The 23744-nt window shown below is 38.1% G+C and overlaps 1 protein-coding gene across 7 annotated transcripts in view; it reads right to left on the bottom strand.

Annotated features, from left to right (window-relative positions):
• Positions 1 to 23744, bottom strand: part of CTNNA2 (catenin alpha 2) — a 1050678-nt gene that overhangs the window by 160852 nt on the left and 866082 nt on the right. The gene's annotated exons all lie outside the window — the stretch shown is intronic.

The raw sequence follows: 23744 nt of genomic DNA, 5'->3' as shown, positions 1-23744 counted from the left end.
GGTCCCTTAACAATCACAATGCCATTATTTTGATTTCCAGCAACCTAAGGCTAATATCTTCAGGATGATTGACTGAAAAAGAAAGAACCTAGAATACACTATCAGCTGTGGATCCATAAGGTAGCTTATGCGTGTGGGGGTTTTTTTTAGACTCAATACACCAGATTTTCTTAGAGTTTAATGATGGTTTATCTTTTTTGATTGCCAATCATTAAAATGAACTGATCTTTACTTTCTCTCCAAAGATTTCTATCAAATGCAGCTTATAAACCCCCTGGGTTATATCCCCTTTCCTTGAGAAAGCAGTAATTGTAAGCCTCATTGTGAACATGACTTAAAAGATTTCTACAGGAAATATATAGAAAAGAACTGAGGAAGTGCCCATCTCAGGGAATGATAACTTACTGAATGTTGCCACCTCATTCAAATGGAAAATATGACCAGCGTAAAATTATCAGGTACGTGTCACAGAGGCACATGCACAGAAAGAAGTAAATGCAGTTCTCTGGGGTCTAGGACTCCAAACCCTATAACTGACTCTGCATAGACGTCCCCCAAAGCAAAACAAAACCAAAACATGAATCTGGCAAAGAAAATTAATAATGTACCATGTCCTCCAGTGTGTGTGTGTGTGTGTGTGTGTGTGTGTGTGCCTGCATGTGTGTGAGAGAGTGACGGTGAACTAGACCACACGTTCCTATTTTTATTCCACTAAGATATATGGATTTAATGGTTGATTTATTTTGAATTCCTTGTATCCATCTTTGCCAGGCATTTGTACAAATACAAACTGATACTTAATTCTATGACTACAAAGTGGGATTTATTTAGTTATCTGGGGTCAGCGGACATGTAACATGCTTTTATAACTGATATTGAGCAGGGAAGAAACTGCATTAGAATGAAGGCTGAATAACAATAAGCTGAACTCAGAGGTGGCTATCTCAGGCTCCTGTTCATTTTGTTTGTCCGAGTGGGAAACAGCATTGATTTTAACTCTTTGCCTAGCCTGCACTTCACAATGCACATTGGACACATAGACACAGCTAATGAGGGAACAATTTTTTCTCTTAGGGTTTTAATCCATCTCATAAAATCAATAGCACCTGTGCTGTAATGACTTCTGAAATGACCGTAGTAAGCTGAGAGAGCCAGGGAATCTTCTCTACCCAAACACAGGTACTAGCAACCAGACATAAACCCCATTACCAGGCCAGATGGAAAAAAACAAAAAACAAAAAAAACAACCAAACAAAAACTATGACCAGTTCTGGTAAATTTAAGAATTTATAAAATAAAATAGGCTTTGAGAAGCAGAGTTTCAATTTATAATCCTATGGTGTATCTATAGGAGGTAAAGCCATCCTCTGACGGTTTATTTATTTATTTACTCTTACCATTGTCCAAAAACTAATTCACTCATCAGTACGGGATTACTGCTATTTTTATTCAGCAACTGGAAAACCACAAATAAGGAATAGGATTCCAAACACATGCCTCAGCCATTGAAACTGGGTCATTCAAATAATTTCCTTAGCTTTACAGTAATAAAAGTCATCACAAATAAAAAGATCTACAAATGTGATCACTCGAAATGTAAGAATTCCTGTGTAATGAAAATTAGCACAACTAAAATTAGAGGAGACCAATTATCACAGGAAAAATATATCAAAAATAACACATTGGTATCTATTACCCAGGAAGCCACTGTAAGATAGATGAAATAGCTGTGGTTTGGCATCTAAGAGACACAGGTCATGGTAAAGATTAAATCATACAATGCATGAAAAACCCTGACATATATTCGTTTCTTTTAAGATTCATATGAGAAACATCAATATTCAATGAAGGGTTAAATAAATTATACTATATGGATTTAATTGATTGAAACTGTGAACCTTTTAAAAGCAGTATGTCAGAGCTGTATGTACAGATTTAAAAAGATATCCAAAATGCCTGTTAGATGAAACCAAGTCGGCACTGAATGCAATGTGGGATCCTGAATTGAATCCTGAATCAGGAAAAAAAAAATTAGTGGAAGAACTGATAAAACTCAAATAAAGTGTGGAATTTATTTAATAGTAATGTACATATGTTAACTTCTTGGTTTTGATAAAAATACAAGGTTATGTATAATGTTAGTATTAGAGGAACGGGATGAACGGTAAATGGCATCTCTCTGCACTATTTTGTATATCTAAAATCATTCCAAAATAAAAGAGCTTACTTAAAAAAACAAATTCCAAAATAGTACAGATGAAATTTACATAAAAATTAATAGTACACATATATATATATTTATATACACACATAAGAAAATTTTCTGGAAATATGTGCACCAAACCTGCCACAGTGGTTATTTCAAGAATGAAGATTTGATAGCAGTGAGCCTTCTCTCATTTTCTTTTATGCATTTTTCTGTCATAATTGAATTTTTAATAATGATCATGTACTACTCATATAATCAGAAATATAGAGTATAATAAATGTGTATCCATGGCTTATTATTGTTTCCATTTAATGGACAACACTATATTTCAGAGAAGTCACAGTATTTGTGAGTAGAGAAACAAAACAAGATTTGAACCTAAGTCCTAATTGCAGAGTCTGAACTATTAGTCACTACATGATACTGCCTTACAGACCTGTGCTCCCGAGGGCAAGGATGGTATCTTATTTATGGCCATATTCTCTACAATGTCTGGTGCAGCACTTAGCATGTCCTAAGCAATCGATACGTGTCTATCAACTGCAATTGAATTCCAGTATGAACATTCTGTTTCTAACACAAATGTAATAGACTTTCCATTTATAAGAACTTAACTATGTACAGCTGATTTCTAATATGCTTCTTGATTGCACTTAGGAACAAATGCATCTTTATAGAGTCTGAGGGTGTAATTAGGAGCTAGAAAAAGAATGGAACCCAATTCAACATGAATAATGCCACACAAATGCAAAAAAAATAGTAAAATCAAAAGCTAAACTCCTAAAGTTTAACTTGCTTTGCAAAATATCATCATAAAACTCAAGATAAAACACCATTCAAACAATACCCAAAACCACTGCTGTAAATAATAGAGAGTGATTGAATGTGCATTGGCTGTTGTATGTTTAAATTGCTTTTATCCAATTCTGTGAAACTAGAAAAAGCCCTGGGTGGGTTTTTTGTTTTGTTTCAGTTAGTTGTTTTTTTTATGTGTTTTTTTTTTCCAATCGTTTTCACTTTATTGGTTAAAGCACCAAAATCTTCCAATTTTTTTAATCAAAAAATATTTATTAAAACTAAAGGTTAAAACCTTGTTTCCATTCTTGCTCTCCTGAAACACATATGGATTCTGTTACAATACGCTGGCATCTTGAAATCTGAAAAATGTTATTACTCAAATGGACTGTCTGACCTTTTCATTCATTATTTCCATTCACAAGATGTTTAACGGGCTGTCAAGCTGGAGGTCCTTGTTCCAGGCTCCAGGGAGAATAAAACTCTACCACTAAATAGAATCTCAAATTGTTAGGAATGCAAAGGAACAGAGAGGTTCAGAGAAACCCTGTATGGAATTATCAGAAAAGTAATTCTTGGAAGGGTCAATGTAAGAGTAAAGGTATGTTTTTGTTTTTTTTTTTTTTTTTTTAGCTTCCTGGCAAGGGGGTACTGACTGTAGTTGGGTAGGAAGGAAGAATGATGTCACTTACTTTCCAAAAGCAAATATTCTGATAAAAGATTCCTAGGGGATTTCACAGAAGCTAGTTTGACAGTGGATGAAAATAAGAATAGAATTTATATACACATCCCTTCTGTTTTAAGAACTTGGGAATATACACACAAATACACACATACACGGCTTTAAATATTCTGCAAACAGATGACTAAAGAATTTTTTCAAGAACGGCTCATGGATCTATTATTTTATTTAATGAAAACTTTCCTCTTTTATATTAGTATGTACATTATCACAGAACAATGAGTTCTATGTGTCTTATCTGGTACCAAAGCGCTGTTTCCTTGTATCTGTCTATCCTACAGCAGTTTCCCAGGTTTCCATTCCTCTCCTAACACCCTCCCACACACACCTCCTCCTCTTCCTGTGAAGTAGACTAGAACAAAGGCTGTTTCCTGTTCCATATGCATCAGGGGTCCATTCGCATATTTCAGTCATATCCCTTTTCAGCCTAACTGCCTTGAGGAGTTAGTTATTATTATTGTTGCTGTTTTTGATAACTTTTATGGAACTAGCAATGATTCTTTATCTTTGTTCTTACTATTCCCTGAATATTTCAGTCCTATTCTGCCCATATTCACTAATTCAACAGCTCTGCAATGCACACCCACTATGTATATGGTACTATGCCCACATACACTTATTCAACTGCTCTTTATGGACCATCTGCTACATGTCTGGACTATGATAAGTAGTAATTATATGCCAGTATCACAAATCTTGCTTGAGGTATATCGACCACAAGTGCATTCAGAATTCCAGACTTAAGTGAGCATAGTTTGAATGAAAAAAAAAAAAAGCAAAAAGCAAATATTTGGTTTTCTATATAATTCTTGGCATTATAGTTTCCAAAACTTTGGTGGTATTTTATTTGTGAGCCCATAATGGGCTAACGCCATAAATGAACATTCTTTAGTGACTCTTTTTATATTGCATTACTGATAGCCCAAAGAACACCATCTTGTATAGTTTGCATTATTTTTCCTTCAAGCAGTTACTTTGCATTTACCCATGATGGAGTCATTTCTTACCTATACATCTCTGTAAGTTATTCTTTTAGTCAGTTTTATCTGCTTGGTACCCAGCTATTCTGTATAATCCTGCATAGATTTTTAAAAGACTGAAGTCTGACTATGCATTCTCCATTCTCAAGCACAGAGTACTTTCGCAGATGTTAAATAAAACACCACATTTATTAAACCACAGAACTACCCATTTATCCCAATCTTCTTTTTTCTAAACTATTAATAAAATTAACTCACCATTCATTTAAAAGAAATTTGTAATAAATAGTTGTGTTTTTCACTATTCTTCTTAGTTCATGGATGTACTAAATGATAAATTCCAAGATCTCTGTAAATAAGATTCTCCATCTGGAAGTCTCATGTTTACTTATTCCATTCCTCCATGACAGGGACTCTGACTTTTTTCAATGCCCAACACAATGTCTGGCACACAGTAGGCATCAAATTAATTGAATTCAATAAATTGAGTTATGTAATTAACAATCTCACTTCTAGTGTAGATCTGAGCATTGTTGATACAAGCTACTTTTATTTTAAAAAAATTATATATAATACAGTAAACATGGCTCTTTAGATGGCCAAAGATGAGGTTGAGAATCAACTGATTAAAATATATAAAATACTGAAGGATGTGAATAGAAAAACATACACTCTTTCTGGTCCACTGCATGGGAATGAAAGAAAGAGGGGAAAGTAAAACAGACTTGAAGTCTGAGATATCATTTTAGGATGGATATAGGAAATGAACAACATGTTCACTACTCCTACAGCTCAGCTCTACTCCTCTCTCAGAGACACTGATAATATTGTGTAGCCATATATCAGTTTGCAAAAGTGACTCGGTCCTAAGCTTCAGTGAATCAAAGTGAGACAGTTTTCAGGAGTGAAGAATAACAGAGGAAGAGAGATAAGATGTACTAAAAAGTGTTCACAAAATCACGTTCTTCCAGGATCAGGGCCAGGGCAAAACAAACAGGTAATGTAAATGAGAGAAGTGGGTCTGAATTCCCAAAAGGCACCAGAGAATGGTGAGAATCGTGATGAACAGAAAGCCAATGTTTGTTCTGAAACGGGCACCACTACCGTTGCCATGGAGGAAGACAGATGGGTGTTATCAGATTTTTGTATGTTTTTCAGATGTCAAGATTCCATATTGTACGTAAAAATCTCCTGATTTTTAAATGTTGACAACTAATAGAAAATAAGAACATCATGAATACCGACATTATGGAGTCGAAAACATATACACCTTGTAGCTGAATTTTGCAAGTGGCTATTTGTTGGTGGACTGGCAACCATTCCTCCAGATGAAGGGTCAGCCAACTATGGCCCCTGGATTAAAGCTAGCCTGCTGCCTCTTTTTGTAAATACAGTCTTCTTGGAACACAGCCATTCTCATTCATTTACCTATTGTCTACAGTGTCTTTTGCATTACAGTGGCAGAGTTGAGTACTTGTGACAGAGACTGTCTGGCACACAAAGCCTAAAATATTTGCAATAGGCTCTTTACAGAAAGTTAGCTGATCTCTACTCTAAATATTCCTTTCCCAGCCACCACTACCAGTGCCAGAACTATACTCTTATAATTACCATGCATGGAAAAAGACTCTGTAACAGTTAGAGCTTCCTCACTGGAGGGATTACATGAAGCCCACACCCTGCCACTTAGGGTTCAAAGTGTTCTCAGTTGGAAATTCTGGCCCAGACTGATGTCCAACAGACCTGTGTGAGAAAGAGTAGGCACTGATCCATTGGAATGACAGAAACCTGTTGCCTTTATTTCTAAAGAATATTATTTGACTGAATTAAATTAAATTAAGAAACTATCTTGAGAAATGCAATGCTAAGTCTTAACATTTTATATATGTCATTATTAAGTGTTCATACTTCATAGCAAATGAGATCTACTTATTGGGAGTAATATTCCCAATATGGCTATCTAAACTTGGTTCTCCATCAGACATATACTTTAGAAATTACAGGGTTTTTTTCCCAACAAGTAGACACTTGTTTACCTCCTGGGTCTGTGGAAAGCATGAAGCCCTTTGATAATGTCATCTTCTTTTCTTGTTTAATTTTTATTTTCATACGACCTACAAGCTTAACAGGGAACCTTTTAAACCTGGTCCTTAATTATAGTCCTTGACCCACAAAACTGTGGCACAAAAACTCAACAAGTCTGTAGTACTTACTAACAAGCAATTATTTTGTGTTCATCTAAAAGATGATGTTTCTTCTACCAGGAAGCAGAATAAGAGGGAAAACTCTGAGGATCTTTGGTTGGTGGAGGTCCAACAAGAAGGTCAGACTTAGTTCCGGTCCAGTCTATCTATGTTTGCCGAGGGATTGCACCACTTTAGTATGAAGTGCAATTATTTCCTGAATAATTAGGCATTTTTGTTAAGATGAACATTTTTAATGGTAATACCTGTCATTTAGTAAGCCCTTAACATGCACCAAGTACTTCTAAGTTCCTAATTGAATTATCTAATTTATACCTTACAAACAACCCTGTGAAGCAGGTACTGTTATTATCAGCATTTTACAAATGAGAGACTTGGGAACAAGGTGTTAAGTAAATGCACATAATATTCTAAAGAAATCAGAAGAGAGATATTTGTCCTGTGGTTTCTGTTCCATTAGACATTTAAACATGATTTGACTGTAAGGACGCATAAATGGATAGAGATTATTTCCATATCTAAACTTCACTCTTGGACTAGTATTGCAGGTTGCTGGAATATAATCTGGCATTTTACCTAAAACAAGGTATATTAGTAATGAAAAGGAATATCCAGGCAACCCAATGTGGCTCAGTTGTCAACTAATTAGTGGCTTGGATGGATGTTGCATTCTTACTTGAAAAATTCAGAAGTAGCATGAAAGGCATTTAGATTTAGAGCTAGGAAATGCATTTCACCTGTTTGTATATAAATGAACATTTGGGTATGGAATTCCTGGGAGTCATTTATTTATCATAATTATCTTATTAAAATGCTTTACTACACATAATTTCTTTAGGTGTAAGAGTCTTATAAGGGAAGGTTGGAGGGTCCTTTTACACCCATTTGACAGATGAGAAAACTAAAGTACAGAGAGGATACGTGAATCGCTCACTGTCATGGGATAATTAGGGTAAAAGCTAGTGAATAGAAGCTTGCACTTCTACCTCCCAATTAAGCATCCTATTTGTAGATGGGCAGCATTCTAAACTATTAAAAGATATCACATATAAGCCCCATAACTAAGATACCAATCTAAGATTATGAAATTTTATATCAGTAGGTTTGTGTCACTTAATGGTTGTTGGCTCAGTTTTCTCACAGGCAACAACAGCCACTTCTCATAGTTCTTTTCAGAGGTTCAAAGCGTGGCCTGAATACTGGGGCCAGTCTGTAACTTTACCAGTTCTGGTATGTGATGAGATAAGCACAGAAATTGAAAGTGTTTAGAAACTCTTCTAGGAATTTGACAAAGTAATTTTATGACTGTTCTATATAATGTTAAAAATGGGAGTTTGTATTTTGTAGGTCTTTGTAAAAAAATTTTACTAATTATCTGGATTTTTATATTACATTGAAATATTTTTTATTTTAAAAATAAAACACTGATCCTTTAACTTTGGTAGGAGAGAAGCATTGATTTAGCATCATTTGGCTAATTCCATGTGGGAAAGTACATAAAAATTTTTTTCTCATCTTTTAAAAATTTCCATTTGTGAAAAAATAAATTATAAATTGCATGAATATGCAAATAATGGGTAAGGATTAAAAATTTTTTACTGATTGGGATATACAACTAAGTTTGGAGGCCACTAATCTAGGCAATTATGTAACGCAAGGTATGTGAATATGTTATATCTATTTCTAAAACCACAAAGTAAAGGATTTGTTGAAATAGGTCTAGATATTTTTCTTAAATGCTACCTACATTTATTTATAATTCTGTATATAGAACAAACCTTTCTCCAAATTTCGCGAAAAGAATAGAATTATTCAAGTTTTGCATCTGTAAGTGGTAGATCAGATTATTTAAGTAACCTCTGCAACCTGGACTTTGATCCCCTAGTACAATACTTGGGACAAAATTGTTTTCAATAAATCAGTTTTGCATAATAATTAGATAATGGACACCCCTTTCTAGTGACAGTATAAGTTATGTTTTAGTTATCTATGGATGAGTAATTAGCAATTCTTGGGGCAGTACACTCCAGCTTTGCAGATATCTGTTAGAAAGCTTTCTTCCACATCTGCCTCTTTATAGTTTCTACCCATTGGTCTAACTGCCCTGCAAGAATAAGCAGAGTAAATCTAACCCACCTTACACATAAAAGCCCTCCAAAAACTTGACAGCAGCCATCAAGTCCTTCCTTTGTCTGCTCTTCCCCATGCTAAGCATCTTATTCCTTTAGCTATTCCCTGCAAGGTTTGTCAAACTTGAAATTATTGACATTTTAGGCTATACAATGTTTCGTTGTGGGAGGCTGCCCTGTGCACTGTAGGATATTTAGCAGCATCCTTGGTCTCTATCCAGCAGACACCAGCAGCATCGCCTTCCTTCCACTGACAGCTGCAGCAACTAAACACGTCTTAGGACACTGCCAAATGTTCCCGGGGGGTTAAAATTTCTGATTGAGGACCACTGTTCTAAGGCATTCTAAGAGTAGTTACAATAAAATGGATCCTAATAATGGTCAGTTCCCAAATTAAAACTAATTGCTATTTACTAGGGACAGACTAGACAGCAATCAATTTTTAGTTACCATTACTAAAACTACTTAAAATGCTCTGAATCAAAAACAAGTATTAATTTTTCAAAGCCTGTTTTCCTCCTACACGGTATCCATGTGTGTGTGCTACGTAGATACAAATGTATCCTGTTCCTTGCCAGGACCATGACATCTACACAGCCCTAGTCTGAATTCTCCACACTGAGACTTGTATCTATAAACTCTAGGCTAGTCATTTTACAAGTCCAATCTGGTATGCTCTAAATAGTAATTATTCTATCAAAACAAAGAAATTTCACGTGTGTGTGAGAAATGTATGTTTTTTTGCTTCTTTTATGCCTGGTGTTAAAAGGCTTCTTTACTCTGAAATTAACAGATAATCATCTTCCTCACGAATCCTTATAGCATGGCCACTGCTATCAAGCAATTTTCTTCATGAACAAACACAAATCACAAGTCCACCCTCTGAAACTAAGCAGGTGAATAACATATAATTAGCTGAATTTCATTTTTGGAGGGTGCGTATTTTTTTCATTCCATGATGTTCCCCTTCATTCCAGAAGAGGCTCTGTTCCTGATGTCTGAGGCCAGAAAATAAGCGAGAGGGGGAGGGGCCTTGCAGTGCTGTCAACACGCCGGTCTGTGGGCCTGCCTGTGGCTGGTGGGCATCTAACCGGGTTCCACTTCCTAGAAACGGAAAGAATGTAAAGGACCGAGCCAAGGGGCAAAAGTACGTTTAGTAATTCTTAAACCCCTCAATACACATAAATAATTTAGTTGTAAAACAATTGCCTGGGGGAAATGGTCTTTTTGTGTCTCGATGCCAAATTACTTCTTTGACGTTTTGGTTTTTTGGAATTAACTGATTGTCAAATCCTGAATGAAAGCCCAGTTTCCTATAACGGGTGTTTTGAATCATTTTTCCACCTTTTTATCTAAAGAAGTAAGTTCAGAAAGAGAAAAAAATGTAATTATGTAACGTTCACCCAATATGTGGGTCTTGAGGAGAGTATGAAATACATTTCTGACTAGACCTATTCCAACTGACATGAATATGAAAGTCCCCAAGTGCCAAAAAACTTCAACCTGACTTCCCAGTGATCTCTACACATTAGTTTCTGCCTCCTTGGGGGTGAATCAGACATCATCTGTGGTCATGAGTTCAGCTAATTAAAAGACATAGGCACTAGCCTCACAAATGGCATTTTAGCTCAGTTCTCTCAAGGCAGGTCGTGTAAATGAAGAGACAAGTGACAGCTGACGTGTCCTCACTATCAGGAAGGCTGGTGACTCAGTGGACCGTGAGAAGGGCCCATGTTCCATGCATTCTGAGAGCAGATCTGTCTCTGCCCTACCATCATTGCTCTAGTCTTTAGGAACATGACCCCAGATTGTCACAGCTGATTTTTTAAAGATAAGCACAAAGTATGATTTTTTTTTTCTTTTAGAATCCCTTAAGTGTTTAACTATTTTGCAACTAAATTTCTGTTTTTTTCTTTCCCCTTATCACATACGGGGCAATATTCTGTGGCCTATACACATTTCCTCAACAGATTTTATATAATCCACAGGCTGGCAGTTTGAGACCTCTCCAGGAAGGTTTGACCGTTAGTAAATCAGATTATTATTTTACCCTTAAGGCAGCCTGGCAAACACATATGTGAATAAAGTCATCATGTCAAAGAATGGCAGAGCCTAACATGACTCCAAAGACATCTGATCTCCCACCTCCACTTTGCAAGGTTTCATAAGTGTCTGGTGGCAGAATAGTAGATTTCACAATGCCCACACATGAGGTCTTTCCATTCTATCACTTCACCTCATATTTGAAGTTAAGAGCTCCAGTCCGTTTTATATGAAAAATAATAAATACATGTGCAAGTATTACTTGCTTCCCAATAAATTTAAAATGTCTTTATGAACTCTCTCCTCTTTTTGCATGAACTCTTCACTTCCTTATTAAATCTACAGCTACCAGCACATGTGTATTACATAGATCAACAGATGTTACTCTCAGAAAAGGAAGAAAAGCAAAATGACACACACAGAAAACCCGATATGCTCCAATCTTTGTTAACTCAAAATGCAACAATACAACTTACACTTTGCAGTGGAGGGATACTGTTGGCCATCCCATTCACTGGCACGCGCATTTATTATTAACACCAAAGAACGTGTGAATAAGATCGTTAATTTATTTGAGGAAACATTTATCATATTTGCTTAGAAAAGGGTGCCAATATGCCATAGTGACTTCACACCATATAAAACTGTGCAGCATCAACTCTAAAAATGGCAACCAAAAAAATCAACATGTTGAATAAAAAATATCTAACTCAGAGACACCTCATTTGCTTTGGCTTCTATCTCTCTGAGATCTGAGCCTGTGAGATAATTTTTCTTTTGGTCTTAAGAATGAGTATCTTGTTAAGTCATCTTGGGTTTGACTTTCTGATAAATGGCAAACTGTGTGCTCTTCAATTCTCTATCACCAGGGAAGAATGCTACAAATATCTCAATATTCAATTTCCTTGCTTTTGTCCTTGTATACAAAAATTCTTCCACGGCTTTACTCCTGTTTAGCAAATTTAATTTCCTGTCAACACTTCCAAGTAGCTATCTAATCAGCCTGTCTTCCGTCGATATTTACCCTAATAAGAGGGACTCATGGATCCTTAGGAAATTTCAGTAATAGAGCACTGGGAAAGGCCCTTTGGTTTGTCATTCAGTCATTGTCTAGATGATATAAGGACTTTGCATTTTACTAGTTTTATAGTGAACATTGGAAGGAAATAGTTCAATTTGTGGTGGAAAACTGTAGGCATGTGATAGTACAAGCTAGGTCAGAATGAGTATGAAATTTCAAACTTTACTTCTTGCCTTCCAAGCCAGGAATTGCCTAGCTCTGATTTTGCTGTTGTTGTTTTGGTGGTGGGAAGGGATATAATGGGTGTGGATCTTCAAACAGGAAGTATGCTTTGGACATGGAATGCCCACTCTCATTCTCTCCTTAAGGTTTTCTTTGCCAGGACTCTAGGCCTGTGGGGAAGATCTTAAGGCTTAGGGCAAGAGTCAAAAAACTCAAATACCAACAGAGTTCAGCCATATCACTTGGTGTCTGCATGCTGTTTGAATAGTCTTCACTTCCACAAAGGAATATTCTCTTTCTCAATTTTTTCTTGAAATATATGGTCCTTCATATACACCATTATATTTTTTTACTTTTGATGGAAACATAGATAAAGAAAAAGGGTTCTACCATTAAAGAAACAATAACTGTTGTGGTAAATGGCAATTGCCCTGGGCCTCAGCATCAGGAAGCAGGAGGGAATTGTAGAGACAACAGAGAACTGATCAGCCCGGGGCCTGCGCTGGAGCAGAGTGTGGCTGGGTAGGAATGTGAGCCCAGGTGCTACAGAATACCTGTTTTCTTAAGGAGAAGAAAGGAATTCAAATGTTTATATTTAATAAGGTCTGCCTGGAAAGTATCCAGCCATTGTTAATATATCAAGAACGGTTTGCAAGACATCAATGTAACCTGGCAGCCAAGGAGAGTGGACTGGGATGCACACGAGTGAACAATGACACCTTCACTGTACTAGTCAGTGGGGCGCTAGATCATTGAGTGAGCACATGCACTGTGTGGCCATCCCATTCAAAATGACTGAGCGAGTAGAGCAACTAATCTGCATCAAATTTTGCGTTAAGCTTGAACAATCCTCTGTGGAAACTATTCAGATGATTCGGAAGGCTTTCAGGGACAATGCAAAGAGTGCAGTGCAAATAAAAGCGTGGCACAAACACTTCAAAGATGGTTGAGAATCTGCTGAAGGTGATCCACATTCTGGAAGGCCTGCAACAACCAGAACACCTGAGGATGTTGACTGTATACAGGTTAGGTTAAGAAATTCTGGGAGAAACCGTGTGAGATCCCAAGGTGCTTACCGAGGTGTCATTGTACTATGTACAATGTTTCCTGCATCTTGTATCTTCTTCAATAAATGTCTCTATATTTCATAGCTCAAAATTTACAAAATTCTACATTGGCCAGAAACCACACAAAAACAACAACTTAAATCCACATCTATGAGCAGCCAGTCAGGGACTTCCAGGCTAGAAAAATTAAAGGTTCTTCACTGCAGCATCAGACCCGTTATCTAGAAATACTTTTGATCACTTATGAGTTGCAAGCACCCATGGTCATGACTTTGAACATTTTTCTGTTGTTGGGGACCAAAAATGGAAATCGAGAAGGTTTAGTAAAAGTGCAAATTGACTGCTGAGTAACCTTGGGCATGCCCGAGCCTGGTGTTGACTTTCAGAAACAATCATTTAACTAACACATTTTGTATTGAAACCTCTATAGCCCTGATACTACCTCCTTGATTTATTTTGTTTTGTTTTGTTTTGTTTTTTTGTTTTTCTCAGCCACCCATTTTTCTGTGATTTCTCTTTCTCCTTGATTTCTTATAACTGGTATCTCCTATTCCCCCATCAGCCATGGCGAGAAGGATGCAGTCCCTGAAGTGCAGCACTTTTGGTGCCACTACAGCCATGAAGGTCATCATCATAATTCCATCCCTAGCTGCTCGTGGCCACTCTCTCTCCTTTCATTTGCTTCCCCCCAAACCACACACTTATCTGCAGATGGCTTCTTAGGCTAGAAAACTTGAAGGCCCTTCAGTCTAGATTTCCAGTTCTGAATATTTTCTAACCACCTTTATGCATTTTTTAATAAACTTGAGGAGAACCCCCCCAAAAAAAATACTCCACTCTCAACTTACCCTCCCCTGCTTGTCCATTCATTACAGAAGATCAAAGCAAATAAACAATCAACATTTTAAAATCACTCATAGTCCAGCAATGCAATAACTGGCCATTATGAGGCCATGGTTCTCCCCATGAGCTAAACTGCAAAACAGGCAAACTTTGTTTTGATACCACTGTCCTCAGCGATGATTGCCACATATTGGTTCCTTTCTCAACTCCTCCCCCCTGGTCTCTGCATCTAAGCAGACTGAGTCTCCCCAGATATTATAAAAGTAGAGACAAAGTCTTCCTCACCCCTGGATCCACAGCTTCTTAAGTGGGGCTTGAGATATACACGATGTTTAATAACCATGTGTGGGATGAATGAATAAAGGGAGTAGCAAAGGAGTAGAGCTATTCCTCACAGAGGTAAGGATTCCAGACTTTCAGATTTAGCAAGCATTACCTCATGAAAAGTAAGATGTCTTGGTGTGGAAGCACGCTGGCTTTCTCGTGGATAACAATAATCACCATCGTCTCTTCCTTGAATTCTTACAAAGACCCTCCTAATTGGTCCTCCTGCTTCCATTCTTCCAGACACCTTTGATACATGTATCAGAATGATCTTTTAAAAACATAAATCATATTATGCCTAAGACCCCCATGGTTTCCAATGGCAATTGAGATAAAATGCAAACCCTTTATCATGGGCTACTTGCAAGGGCCTTTGTGATGTGGCTGTGCCCGTCACTCCCAGTTCTTTCCTGCCCCACTGCCTTTCCATTGTTGTCTCCTGGGCTGGAACCCTCCCTGCACCCCAATCTTGCAAGACTGGCTCCTGCCCTCCTTTCAGGGCTCTGTTTAAATGTCACTTGCTCAGGCAAACCCAACTTGAATAGCTCATCTCAAACTAATTCCTCTCCCTTCTTTCCTCTGTCTCTGGACCCAATATGCTTGTTTCATGATTTTATCACACTTGGAAAGTAGTTATTAATGTGTCTGCTTACTCCCATGTAGATTTCCTGCAGTAAGGAACACAGTTGCCTCCAGTGTCCAACACAGACCCTGGCACAGAATAAGTACTCCATGAATGTCTGGTAAATGAATGAAGCAACAGTGACAACTTCCCTTCTCCTTACCCTTAATGGCAAGTACAGTCCAGTTAGCTGTAACATGGAGCAAGACCATGGGCAGGAGGGGAGTTGAGAGCAGTGGACACTGAAGTTTTCCCCAGGCCAACCCATAACAATTTTGGGACCTGGAACAAGACTTCAAGTTTGGAATGCACATTTGGACTTTTCTAACACTTGGGAATTTTGTGCAGGATGTGAAGGTAGGGGACAGCTGGCCCATGGCCCCCAAATCCTGGTCTGGCCCATCTCTCTCCTGTCCACACCCAGCTCTGTCTTGCCATATAAGGGGGCTCCTCAAACCTCTCCCTGACAGCTGCCCCTTGACCACCCCTTTCCCAGGCGATATGCTCACTAGCAACTCAATCTGCCCTCCTGAGAAGCTACCAGGAAAGTGGTCTAAGGAGGCCCTAGAATCAGTTCTGGGTTATTTGTCAGGGATTTCTGGGTAGTCTAAATGGCAGGAGGTGTGGGCTTTGGCTGGGCATGCTCCCATGTCCCCAATGACTTCTCTCCCTGTGGGTTGGGGAGTACTGGAGGACAGCTGGAGCAGAATCCTCTAAATCTGCAGTCTCCAACCCCAGGTCCACAGCCTAATACCAGGTCTGCAGCCTGTTAGGAATCGGGCTGCACATCACCGCCTGAGCTCCGCCTGCCCCTGCCCCCGCTTGGTGGAAAAACTATCTTCCATGAAATCTGTCCCTGGTGCCAAAAAGGTTGGGGACCACTGCTCTAAATCACAGAGCTCAGGGGAGAAGCCAGTCTTGCCCATGCATGTCTAAGAGTCATATTGCTATAGTCTCTTTCTGAAAAGTAGTACCTTTCTAAGGTATGTTGACATGGCCATTGCCAAGGACATAATGATAATATATTTTGGAGCCAAAACTAAGACACTGAGGTAGGTAGAGAAGTTAGTGAAAGGATGATGCCCCTTTGGCTTAGAGGATCCCCACCAAACCAATGTCACAGGCCCCTTGCTCACCTCCTACTTCCTCACTACCCCACAGCTGCCCCTGGCCTAGACTTACACCCCATGATGTACCAGCACGTCTGTGTCCACGCTCTCACATCCAACAAGCAGACATACTGATTCTGCAATGAAACCCAGGCCCCGCCCCTGTACGGAAATCTCAGAGGCACCTATAAGGCGGCACCTCTTTATAGGAAGCCAGATTCCTACTAGTCTGGGGCTTGTCAGTTTTTCAGTGCTCACCAGGAAAGCTACTAGTGTCGACACTCCAGAAGCTGCTGTTTCCAGATGATATTTTTTCAACTGCCGGATTAGTGTCAGATATCGCCAACCAAACGCAGTGAACTCTCTAATATCTGAGCTGACTTTTTTCCCAGCTGGAAAAGTCTGTCTATCTTTCAAGCAAATGATATTCAGCAGCCTCTGACCTGCCAGAAACATGACTTTCCATCAGTCACACCGTGAGACACAAGTCTATTTATCAAACAATTATCAATTACTTGGAGGTTCTGGCTGTTCAGGCACATAATGAACTCCTTGGATATTTTTCCCACAATGTTTCTAAGACAGAATATATGTCAGTGCAGTCTCAAGATGTTAGCAAAATGATCAAAACCCCAAAGCCTAAAGAAAAGAAAGGGGGAAAGGACTTCCTCCAAGGTAGACTGAGGGGGAGAGCCAAAACCCTATGCCACTATAGGACTCTTTTCAGCAGTTGCACCTCCACCATGAAAATAGTAAGTGTGCCTGGTCTCACCTGCACCCTTAACACTTTTGTCCTGCCTCCAGACACCTGCTTGAGAATGCAAGTTATTGAATGGCAGAGCTGAAAAATTTAGCTTTCGTTTTGTTTAATTCCTGTGTTTGTTGGATGATAAAAAAGGCTAAGAAAAAAGAAGGCATATTTCCATGGGCGAAATTCATCATCATAATCATCATCATTCTCCATCATGATTAAAGCTGCTAATTTTTAACTAATCACTTACTACCGATCAGGCTCTGTGCTAAACACTTGATACTCATCATCTCAATGTGATATTGAACTCTGAGTCTACAAAGATGGGTTCTAATCTTAAAAATAGCACATGATGGAGCACACTCCACCTCTATAGCCTGTGCTCAAGACTTTCAGTTACATAAGGCTATCTCCATGTCTACAAGTGTAAACAACCCTGCATTTAGCATGAGTTTTGTTGCTGTTGGTTTGTTTTCAAACAGGGTCCAAATTTTAGCACCCTGGGGATACTAAATTCCATTTAGTTTATTTTACTTTATTTGCAAGACTTGGCCCCAGATGACTCTTGGCTTTTTCAAAATCCAAACCTGTCCTCAAAATATAAATATATGTCTATAGAGAATATTCAAAAGGACGGGCCGTGGGCTCTTCCAACAATTCCTTACAAGGAGCTCCACTGATACCGGTAGCAAGGGAATAATGATTAAGAAGAGTGTAAATCCTTCCATGGGGAATCCAACATTTATTTGAATAAATATATTCTAGTATGTGTCTTACTTCACTGGGGCTGCTATAATAAAATACCACAGAGTAGGCAATTTATAAAGAACAGAAATTTTTTGCTCACAATTTTGGAGACAGGGAAGTTCAGGTTCAAGAGGCTGGCAGATTCAGTGTCTGGTGAGGGCTCACTCTTGCTGCATCCTCATGTGGCATAAGGGGCACAGGCTCCCAGGCCCCTTCATGAGAATCCTGCCCTCACAACTCAGTCACCTCCTAAAGGCCCCACCTCATTAACACTATTGCCTTGAGGATTAGGTTTTAACATATGAATTTTGGGAGGACATAAACATTCTGACTATAGCAGTTTGTTTAAAAAAAGAAAAGCCAAGTCAATATTGCACTGTAGTATTAACTTAGGTGTCAGGAAACTCTTGATTTCTTAGAAACAATGGATCTCAGAAGTGTCCTAGATCATTAAAAGGAAGGGTTTTTTTTTTTAATTATTTTAAACTAATTATTGACTCACAGAAGTTGCAAAAATAATACAGAGAATTTTCCTGCACCCATCACTCAGCCTTCCCCAGTAGTGGCTCATAACAAACAGTACATTATTAAAAGCAGCAAGTTGACATGGGTACAATGCAACCAGCTGGTGTAGAGATCTTACTTGATTTATCACCAGGTTTTGCATGCATTTTTTTTCTTTTTTCCTTTTCTTTTCTTTTCATTTTATGTATGTATGTATATCTTTGTGTATGGAGAATGGAGATAGTTTTAAAGTGGGGAAGTGAATGGAGTGTTAAGTAAGGCTAAGTCTGAATCACAGCTCTACCTTTTTCTTAATGTGGGACTGATAACCTCTTTGAGACTATTTATGTCTCCTTGTAAGATTTTCTATATGTTAGTAGAAAGCATTAGGAGGTAATGAGTGAGTATGACATGCCTAGTCACAGGTGAAGCTCCTTGGTTAAACTAATGTTTTATGACAGCTAGTCTATCCTATCCACTGGCTTGAAGATATATTAATAATTACATGTAGCTTACATGTAACTGGTAGAGCCCATGAAAATCACTTACTTAAGAGATTTTTGCTGATTATTTTTAAGAAGAGAATAATGCAAGATATCAATTATACCACATGCAACCCTCTCCCTCTTATCTAAAATATTCCCTTCCTTAGGGAACCCCAAATTTATAATCTTATTTTCATTGAGTTCCCTGATAGAAATCCTGCTGGAACCTAAGCAAGATAGCATCAAATACAAATAACATCCTGGCGGAACTCACTGACAAATTCTATGGGAACTGTGAGTACTTTTCAAGTATCAGTCAAATGCACTTTTTCCATGTGTATCTGAACATTGCAAGTCAAAGTAAGATTTTTTTGAAAAACTATATGGACAAAACAAATAAAAAAGAAATGTTGACTTTGAAAAAGGTTTCTTCTTTTGGGAACAATATTGTGCACACCATCTTTTAATTAACAGTTTCTCCTAGTATTTTTTAAATTATTTGGTATGTTAAAGAAATGGACTTTTCCAGGTTATACCAGGAAAGTCATTGATAATTGTCCTGAACACATACATATGGTGCACATGTACTTATGTCCTTAGCATCACTCATTCGTAAAATGAACAACTAGAATGACAGAATCTCTGTATTCCCAGTGCTGCTTGAGAAACAGTAGCATGATTTTGTTTCAGAACATCTCCCTTTTTCTCTGAGCATTTTATTTGGGTAGAAAGCTCTCTGTAAATCACCTCAGTAAAGACTAAATAACTGCCCCCAGCAGGATTTAGATTTCCATTACTTTATACGCTGGAACACCGATGAGTTTTCCAAATCAATATTGCAACAGAAATGTGGCAATTACAATATAAGGTACAGAGGAAGAACACGTAAGTTGCTTTCTTATTCTATTTCTGGAGGAAAAGGGCATGCAGGAGCAACAAAGGAAAAAAAGAAAAAACACAAATGGAAGCAAAAGAGCTGCAGATAACTTGTGGCCCTACTTGCCAACGACTGAAACACAACACTAAATAACCAACCACGTGAGACACATTATTATTTCGTATTAGAGGATGCTTGCTTCATTTTTAGATTAAAAAATAAAAATCATCACGCCATATTGGAACAGAATATAAAATTCAGGAAAACATTAGTGAAGGCTTAGGCTTATTAAACAAATAAATGGACTGCTTGTTCTAACTGCATCATAAAATGAAAATTAAATTATAAAAATGAAATTCTGTGGTTTAACATCTTTTCTAATCCCCTACTTAAAAGAAATAAAGAAGAAGTTAGGAAAAAAGGGAGGGAGAGCTAAAGGGGGGAAAAGTGACTTCCTTTTTTTTTTTTTTCTTCCCAGAACTGGCCTTCTTGTTGGGTTCCTTTGACTTCTAAATACATCAGCCACTCAGAAAGCTTTATGGCAGTCTGAAGGAAGTGGACGATCCTCTCTGTTGGCCTTCTTCCAGCCTTTCAAGGTACCCAAAGAGACACTAGTTCCTGACAACATGTATCAAATTTCTTTGGGCTGCAGTAATTTATGTCTTTGTTACCCAGTACCCCATCTATAATGGTTCTATAATTTACTAAACTGGTAGGAGGAAAGTATAGCAATAAACACTGACTACACAGTCATTAAATCTGGACAATGCAATGAATGTTATTATAATTTATCATTCTGGGAATTATTTGAGAGTACATATGTTGTTAAGACCATACCCTTCAACCACAAAATACATGTATTTATTTAACAACCATAGGGCCTACTATGTGTGTCACTGTGATTGGTGCTGAGGGCTGAAGAGATTAATTCATCCAACCTTACTTACTGAGAGCCTATTTGACTGTAACACCAGGGTTCAATAGTGAACAAGTCATAGCAAGGTTCCTTACCAGAGAGTATGAATAACTCAAAATCCCTACTTTTTAGTAGCTCTCATCCCAGTGGAGCAGGATAGATGGAGATGTAGACCTTTTGACAAATAATTAAAATGCAGTGAAATGAGTATTTGTGAGGGTCTATGCCATGGATGTAGGAAAAAAATTCAGAGTAGCTTAGAGCAAAGACTCTGGAACCAGAATGTTTGAGTGCCAACACCATTTCTGTCACTTACTGGCCAGTTGAGCAATGGCTAAGTTAATTAAATTCGCTCTCTCTCAGTTTCTTCATCTTTGATGTGGGATTTGTACTAGTACCTTCCTCATGTGGTTAAGTGAACTAATGTTTTTAAAGTCCTTAAAACAGTATCTGGAACACAGGAAGCACTATGTGTTTGTTACATAAATAAGATCTTATACCAAGGTGACATAGGAGTATTATACATGCCAGGGCAGACATGCAAGTGTGGAGGAGACATTAGAGAAAGAGGAAAAAACTTATAAAGCAAAAATTTCTAGCGACTGTTGGTATTTCAGCCATCATTACAGACACTATTAGGACAGCGCCTCCTGGCACTACTCATTCTACTTATTTTTAAGTCCAGATCTGTTTGTTCCTTGTTTCCTTTTTACTGTGAGAAAACTGAAGCACAGAAAATTTGTAGAAAAGATTCAACCATCAGGGCAAGAGAAAGAGAATTTCTTAAAACATCTGACCACAGCTCAAATTTCTCCATTCCATTCCTTGAATCAATTTTAATTCCACATCTGATACTTCATGGAAAACCTGGTGCCATGATGAAAAGCTCAAGAACCTGGAACTTCTTTAGAATTTATATCGTTGACTAAACACATTCTCGGATCCCCACTATGGTAAAGAGGGTTCTTTCTGATGGTTCATGTAGGAAAGACAGACCTTCTTTATCATGGTTCTGGCTGGAGCTGTTGGGATAAGATCAATAAGAATCCTGAGAGGGCTACAGAGACGACTGAAGGCCGACATAGAGAAGGCACCAATGTCAGGTCAAGGAGAGAACCACAAGAGTAAGCCTTTTGGTCTAGGAAGACGGAAAAATACAAAGGAGGTTCATGGAGTGAAGATACAGGGGGAGAAAAGAGAAGAATGAGGACACAGAGAGGAAATAGGAGAATAGGCCTTGATCCCTGAACAACCCCACCACCCAAGTCCACGAGCTACAAGTCCCTAAACGTATGACTCAATGGCCATTGACACTTTGAGACAGTGGAAAGAACAATGAATTCTAGCTCCTCCCCATTTAGCACTATGCCTTGGGGCAAGTCTTTTATTCTTTAGGCAAAGTGCCTAGAAAATATATACTGGATAAATGTTTATTTTCTTGCTTCTTTCTCAGCTTGGTTCATTGACTGTAAAATAGGAATATAAAGATCTACTTCACGGGACTACTAATGTAAGCAAATTCAATACTATTGGAAATGCTTCATCACAAACTTCATAGAGTGGAATCAGAACTCATTTCTCTTGTCACCTCGAGTCCTGAGCACCCACCTGTTGTTGTGAGAGCAGCCTCAACATCAAAACCCCTGGAAGTCTAAGGAAGTTGGTCCTGATAACTCCATATAGGATGAGAAAAAAAGAAATAAAATTAAACCAGAGCTTAAAGGCTTTCTCCCTGTACTCTGTAACCCATAAAGGAGATATACAACTCCCACCTCAACTAATCTAGGCATTTAAATTACTTGAAAAATTACTGACAATACCTCAAAATACACAAAGCACCATAATAACAAACAAAGAAAGTCAGACCTGGTGCTGGTGACTATTAAATAGGTTATTTTATTTTTATTTTCCTCTGCTCAGATGTCTGTGTTCCTGAATAAAGAAGTGGGGGAAACATGGACTTAAAAAGAACAGAAGATAACGGAATGGTTAAGGGGATCGTAAGAGAGGTGACAAATTGAGCAGGAGATTGGTCAGAGGGTGCTTAGCAAGCGGCAATATGAAAATGTTTGGGGGAGAAAGGTCAGAGATGGAGGCATAACCAGTCCAGGAAACATCGTATCGCAGCGCCAGCTTGCAGGAAGCTGGGTGAAAGATGAGAAGCCGAGAGGGTCTGGAGCAGGAGCAATAGGATTTGCAATAATTAGTGTGCTCGCTAAGTGGGAAGGAAAAATAGAATAATGATTTCGGAGCAGAGGTCAAACACTTCACTAGAAAATAAGCTATACAAGATCAAAGGGAAGCCAGGGCGGAGAGGGTAGGATGGAGAATTCATAAAAAGTAGAATTGGGAATCCATGACAAGAAAGGAAAATGAATACAGAACAGACACCGTTGAGCATAAAGTCCCAAGAATGCGTGTACTCTAATTCCTGGATGCTTGCCACTCGCGTCTAGGTGTCTTTTCATCTTTTCAACCAGGAAAACTGCTCTTAAGATTAATAGTGACTCTTTAGGCTGAGAACTGATGACCCAGCAGCTCTTTATTCATCAAAAAAAAAAAAAAAAAAAAAAAAGTAAAGGGGAGAAAAATGAGAGAATGAGAGAGACAGAAAATGTACCTAGATGAAATCAGCATAAATTGAAAAACCAAATGTTTAATCCAGCCGTGATTATACCCCAAAACTGAATGAGTAAATGATGTTGCCTATAACAGACATAATTCAAAAAACAGGGGCTTAAAAAAGAATTGAAATGTATTTATGCCTATCCAACCTCAAACTCCATCATTATAGCCATAGTTGAGATAGAGACTCTTTTTTGCTACTTTCAAGTCCCTCAATATTAAGAAAGATAAAGTTTCAAAAGAAATAAATAAATTAGAAACCCAGAAAGTTCTGAGTTCAAATCTTAGCTTGGCCACACACTAGCATATACGGGCTTAGAAAAGTAACTTTGCCATCTTGAGAGTCACTTTCCGCAATAACAAAACAATATTAACTTGTGCTGATTCTCACCTCCCAAGCTGGTTTTCATAATGCACTAGGATCTTGTTTCTTAAAGTGCCCAGCATGTAGCATGTACTCAATGAACAGTGTTCATTCCTCAGACTTCTAAGGCATAGTAAGTGAGTTGCAAATCAAAATAAGTCAAGG

This window comes from Lemur catta, chromosome 4 (genome assembly GCF_020740605.2).
Source record: "Lemur catta isolate mLemCat1 chromosome 4, mLemCat1.pri, whole genome shotgun sequence".
Taxonomy (NCBI): Eukaryota; Metazoa; Chordata; class Mammalia; order Primates; family Lemuridae; genus Lemur; species Lemur catta.
Note: the sequence above shows the minus strand (reverse complement) of the source record. Positions and strands in the feature narration are given on the sequence as shown.